Consider the following 6,733-nt stretch of genomic DNA (forward strand, 5'->3'; position numbering starts at 1 on the left):
CTTTACTTTGTCTCTCTCACTGTCCCCATCTCTCTCTATTGTCTGTGTCACTCTGAGTCTCTCTTAGGGCCTCGCGCTCTCTGCCTCTGAGAGGAGACCACACTCTGTCTGTGGAGCATTACCCCTTCTCTGATGAACATTCCTTTTGACTCTTACATTGGCATGTGCTTAGATTCTTTCTCATTCTCCGCGGAGAACCCTTTTTTCTCTCGGTGCAGGGCTTGAGTTTCCCCTACTAGGGGGAATTTGCCCTGTCCTGCATCAGAACGAGGAGGCTGATGATCTGGGTCTGAATGGAGAATGGAGTTCTGCTGGTGGACAAACAAAGTGCTCAATATTCCTAGAAGATGTGACAATTCTCAGAAGATTAGCAGAGTTTGCAGTCACTCAGTCCAGTAGCACTTGCTTGTGTGGTAGATGGGAAAACAGACAGATAACCATTGTAGTGACCTGATAAGGGTATTTGGAGCCAGATTGAAAAGAACATTCTCTTTTGTGAGGAAGGGATGGAGAAATATTTATGACTGCTTTATTGAGGTATAATTTTCATGCAATCGACTGTTCATATTTAAAGTATACAATTTAGTAAGTTCTCACAGATGTATATACTTGTGAACTCATCACGACAAGCAAGATAATCAATATGTTCATCACTCCCCAATGTGTTGACATTCCTACTTTCAAGTTCCTCCTGAGGCAGGCCAGGTCAAATTCCCCACGAGGGGGTAGGGTGAGATGGGGGTGAGACCAAGCCCTGCACTGAGAGAGGAGGGTTCTTGGTGGAGAGTATAGAAAGAAATCAAATACACGCCAAAGTTAGAGTCAAAAGGAAAGTTTATTAAAGAAAGAGAAAAGCAAAGACTAGAGAAAGCAAAGACAAAAAGCCAAGACCAGGAAAAAAGCCCCGAGTGTGTGTGTGTGTGTGTGTGTGTGTGTGTGTGTGTGTGTGTGTGTTGCAGTGGGGGGGAGGGGGTGGTCCAGTTTATGTATCATTCTTTAGTTCCTCCAAGTTACAGTTTAAAGACTTTGTTTACTCAGTTCTTTTGATATGGAAATACAGTGATAAGAGTATGTAGCTTGAAAAGATAATAATCCATAGTATGAAAGGCCCGCTGGCAGTTCTTAGCCTTTGATCCATAGTTCCCCATGATTTTGTCATAGGGAATGAATGATTTTATTTTGTGTAGGGCGTGACTTTTCTTTTTTTTAGGCGAGGCAACTCTTGGTTGACCTCACAGATTGCAAGGACTTTGACAGATTACAATCCCATATTTTTTAAATTTTTTATGCCTACAGCACCTGGTCTTCCTAGGTGGTCTCCTTAGGTGGTCTCCCAACCAAGTACTAACCAGGCCTGACCCTGCTTAGCTTCTAAGATCAGACGGGATTGGGCTTGTTCAGGGTAGCATGGCCATAGACAGGGCGTGACTTAAAGACTGTTTTCCTTTCAAGGCATGAGGAAATGATTTGTTAACAATCCCAGCAGAAATCTTCCTTTGTTCTGCAAGTTTCCTCTAGTTTGACTGTAGGGTTGGTTGATCAGCACATACAACCTCTGAATATAGCTTGATTTAACATTTTAGTTCTCTTGTCTCCTCCCGACATTACTTCCTGTGGCCCCCGTGGAAGGAGTTGCTCAGGTCTTTGCCTCAGAGCCCTTGAATTCTTACCTCACTGCAGCCTAAGTCTCATTGAACAGCCATCATATCGCCACATTTCATCCTCCTACTAAACATAAAGCCTTCAGTTAAAGAGGATGTTTATTATTATCAGCTACCTGGGGGCACACCAGTGGGTGTGACTCCGTGATATTCCCGCGGATGACAGTGACCAGGTCAAAGGTCACTGCCCTTAACATTATTTCCACACAAAGATTGAGGTTTGTGGGCAGCAGGGGTGCTATGGGTCTCTCCCAGGGCTTGCAGTGGATAGTCCCTGCGCAAGTGATCTCCCAAATTTCCTAGGTTTGGGGCCACCATGGCTGTGTTTGCTGATGGGTAAAGGTAACTGTGTCCTCTGGGCTGGACCAGTCTCCAGCTCACAGGTCTGTGTAAGGTCCCAGAAGCTGCTTCCTCCCTGAACCCTCTCAAGGAGAAAGCCCAGGAACTAACCCGTCAACATGCCCTGTCTATGCTAACAATCTTATAGTTCTGCTAATGTTCAAGGGGAGCAGAGATCACCATAGTGGAAACAAATTTGCATACACAACCCCTCTACTTTCAAGCCAGAGGAGAAGATAAAAGTTGGCCCGGGGCTACTTCACTTCGGCTCTGGGGCCTCAGAAGGGCTGTGACCACCATGGCCTGGACCCCTCTTCTTTGGTGCTCCTCTCTCACTGGACAATCACCAGATGTCCAAGATCAGCTTCTGACCCTGTATCATTTCCCTCTGCATCAGGTCCCCCAGGTAGCTAAATTGGTCCCTGCCCCAGAACCCAAGCATGTCTGTGTTTGCAAGTTCCCTCTCCCAGCCCATGCTGACTCAACAGCCTTCCCTCTCTGCATCTCTGGGAACATCGGCCAAGTTCACCTGCACCCTGAGCAGTGGCTTCGATGTTAGTAACTTCCATATATGCTCGTTCCAGCAGAAGGCAGGGAGCCCTCCCTGGTTTCTTCTGAGATATAAGTCAGACTCAGATAAATACCAAGGCTCCGGGGGCCCCAGGCACTTCTCTGGATCCAAAGAGGCCTTAACTAACTTAGGTATTCTGCACATCTCTGAGCTCCAGACTGAGGATGAAGCTGATTATTACTGTGCTACATGGCACCAGGACTCGAAAACTCACATGGTGATCCACACTCATGGAGAAATGAGACAAAAACTCTTCTCTCCTGGCTTGGTGTAGCCACCACTGTCATTGGCCCTGATCATGTCTATCTCACCCCAGTGAAGGACCCTGGGACTTATAAACTGTTAGATGAGACTCGTGACCAAGAAATCTCTATACAGAGGAAGGCACGACATGATTTCAGGTTTCCTGGCCATATTCTTAAGGCTTAGCAATGGAACCCCACATCTATAATTCCTGGGTGGAGAATCTAAAGACTTCTTATAAAATTATAGCTTACCTCCACTAGCTGTCTTGTTCTGTCCCAGAATGTGTCCCTGTAATACATGAGGTAATAGCCCGATCGTGTGGGAGTATGTATAGTGAGCAGTTTGCATGTTGAGTAAGTCTTATATGACCTGACCTATGCTTCACCGTGACTTTGACTCTCAAGCCCTTTGTAAAGGCCCAGGATCTGTCTTCCTTACCGTCCACCACTGATCACAACTTGTTCGTTAGTATTAGGAGATGGGAAAAGGCCAGTAAAACAAAAGGTAGGATTTGTATAAAAGGCTCTTTGCTCTGCTCTGGGTTTGGAGTCCTGTAAGAGATTTAAGGAGAATCTGGCTTCACTTTGAGGCATTAGGAGCAGGGCTATGGGTTCTCTACACCACGCCAGGGATTCTTCTTACTCTACTGTCCTTGAAAAATACACAGGTATAGGCTCACTGATGCACATGACCAAAACATACCAAAGCATTCTGTTCTCCTTAACAAATGCCTGCCCTCAAAGGAAACTTTTATTAGAGCCCAACCTACTTGGATCCTCCCATCATCCAACAATCTGGGCAAAGGAAAATGCCTAAGTCCAGCTTCCTCTAGCTTTCTTGTCTCACTTAACTTGGGAAGATGGATGAAGAGCATTTGTGAAGGAATTTGTAGAGGGATAGACATAAATCAGTGAAACAGAATAAAGAACCCAGTAACATCCCCACAAGTATGGCCAACTGATTTTTGACAAAGTTGCAAAAGTAATTCAGTGGAAGAGAAATAGTCTTTTCAGCAAATGACAGGAGAGCAATTGTGTATCCATAGGCTCCAAATAAAACAAAACAAAACCAAAAAAACTTCAACCTAAACCTATAATGTAAACCTACATGACTTTTAGAAGATAATATGGATAATAAGATCTCTGGGACATTGGCCTCGATTAAGAGTTCTTATACATGAGAACAAAATAAAAATCTATAACAGAAAAATTCATCAAAATGTTTCTTTTGTAATTTGCTTGTGAAATATCCTGTGAAGAGATTGAAAAGACAAGCTACAGACTAGAAGGAAATATTTGCTAACCATGTATGTAGCAAAAGACTGATATTTAGAATGTGTAAAGAACCTCTCAATATTCGAGTTAAAAAAACAAAACCAACTTGTTAGAAAGTGGGCAAAAGACACAAATAATTATATTCTGCAGAGGATACACAGTCAGTTTGTAAAATAGTTTGGCAGTTTCTTAAAAATGTAAATATACTCTTACTATATGTTCCAGTGATTACTCCTGGACATTTATCCCAGATGGATGAAAACTTATATAACTTATACATATTTTGTATATAGTATCTATCATCTCTCTCTCTCATCTATCTATATCTATCCATCCATTTATCTATCTATATCTATCTATCTATCTATCTATCTATCTATCTATCTATCTATCTATCTATCTATATCTATCTATCATCTATCTATCTATCTATCATTTATCATCTATCATCATCTATCTATCGTCTGTCTGTCTGTCTGTCTGTCTGCCTATCATCTATTTATTTAGAAAAATTTTTATCCTTCTAAGGTTAATATACCGGAGTGTAAATACTTGTTATATGTATACACATACAAGTCCTCATCAGAACTAAAATACCCTTTCCCAAAGATTATCAGCGCTAATCCTAACCCTTGGTATCATGGACATTTTGTTCCACAGTGTAGTCTTTATATCCCTCAAGACTCTGAATTTAGTCATCCTCTGTCCTCAGCTCCCTTAGAGTTATTCTGCCTTCACAGCTTCTTCGCTTGTGAATTCTTTCTCCTGACCCTGGGATTCCTCCTTTCTCCACCTAGAGTTTGGGCCTCCTTCATCAAGGATTCCCAAAGTGTCCCTGGACTCTGCTGGTGGGGTTCACTCTTCCATGCCTTTTCAGACAGAAGCCCTTTATCCAGAGACTCTAAGGAATCCAAGTTTCCTAAAAGCCTCTGGAGATGTTCCTTGGTGGAAGGGAAGTTTGAAGAGGCATGGAAAGAGCTCTGGTGACTGTAACTGGAGGAGAAGGAAGGGTAATGGCAGGGAGGCGGGGGGGAAGTTGTCACAGAGTGGATGAGGGAGTTTTGAGAAACAAAATTCATGGAAGCGTGTGTCCTGTCAGTCCCCAAAGGGAACTGTGACTCCTGGATTTGCTCCAGTGATCCTGTCCCCTCTCATGAGTAAAACTCAGCCATCCTCAGCAGTCTTTGTCTGAAGCTGGGTCTCAGGCATGACTGGGAATCAAGGTAGGGCAACATTGCTCGGTGAGGAGAGCGCATAAGACCTCCTGCTTGGTGAACGTCAGCCTGAGACAAGAGCATCTGGTCACCCAGGTCTAGCCTTATCTTTTCTGGAGGCTGAGTTCTGGGGATGTCTCCACCTTGGCCCAAATTCCTCTCCTTTGGTCCTGCTCCCTCAGCACAGAGCAAGCCCTCAGAGAATCCTAGGAGGACACCTGGTAGACCATGAGATCCTACTCAATTCCTTCCTCCAGGTGTGGAGCTATGGTTGAGGATGTCCTGCTCTCTGTGCCTCTCACTCCATTTAGAGCTGGGGGCCCTTTGTACTGACTCAGGCTTACTTAGTGGGAGGTCCCCAGGAGAAGAGATCCATGGCAGCTAGACTCTGTCACCTGCCCTTGTCCCAAGAAGTGGCTGACTATCACTCAGTACTCAATAATGGCATCCACCTGTGCACAGTGATGCAGGACCCCAGTGCTATTAGACACACCCCACCCTGGGCAGTCTTCACTGTGAAGTGGTCATCACTAAGTCACCAGCAGGGGGACAGAGCCTGTCCCATATCTGTCTGTATCTTAAACTTGGAAGTGATGGTCTGTACCATTGATTCCACCATTCTTATATGTATGGATTTTTTTCTCAGAGTCTTCTGGGTCATTTTGGGAGCAGAGAGAGGAGAAAATGATAAAATTTGTGTTAAAAAGACCTTGCCATTGAACTCATACCTGACATAGTATTGCTCCAAAGTCTGTGTTAACTGTCTTGCTGTCATTCAGTTATCCGAGGAGGAAACTTTGGATGATGGAGAAATTCATTGACTTGATTGTGGTGATGGTTTCATGTGTGTAGTATATACATGTTTCAAAACTTATCAGGTTGAACATTTTAGGCACAATGGCTTTAGAGTCACTTACACCTCAATAAAACTGTCATAAATATAATCTCTTCAATATGAAAAATAAAAAGTTCTTACTATCTAGCTCTAATTACCCTCATCACCCAATGATTTCAGTGCATTGCCCTGGGATAATTTTTGCCATCGCTTCAACAATCTGTACTATTTCATGTCTGTGAGTATTTGCACATTGTGCTACACCTTCTAAGAACCTGCCCTTCTTCAAGGGCTGTTGTCTGCTTTCTTTGTCTTGCTGCAGGACATTCTGTCCCTTTTTGCACACATTTCATCAGTGTCCTCTTTCCTGCTGCCCCTGTTAAAGGAGCTGCCCAGGACTTTGCTCCCAGAGCCCTCTGCATTCTTATCCGCTTTCATTCATGGTCTTATTGTTCAGTGGTCATATTTTCTGCATCCGTTGCTTCTAGCAGTTGAGGAATTCCTCAATGGAAGGAGCTGCTTATTAACAATATCAGTTACCTTGGGATAGAGCATGGGATGTAGCCTTTGTATATTTGTGGACTGGCAGGAAA

The 6,733-nt window shown here is 43.8% G+C and overlaps 1 pseudogene; it reads right to left on the reverse strand.

The window, feature by feature from the left end:
• Nucleotides 1-1,287: 1,287 nt before the first annotated feature.
• LOC120602066 (uncharacterized) lies at nucleotides 1,288-1,419 on the reverse strand (annotated as a pseudogene).
• Nucleotides 1,420-6,733: the final 5,314 nt, after the last annotated feature.

The sequence above is a fragment of the Pteropus medius genome, unplaced genomic scaffold (assembly GCF_902729225.1).
Source record: "Pteropus medius unplaced genomic scaffold, Ma_sr-lr_union100, whole genome shotgun sequence".
Classification (NCBI taxonomy): Eukaryota; Metazoa; Chordata; class Mammalia; order Chiroptera; family Pteropodidae; genus Pteropus; species Pteropus medius.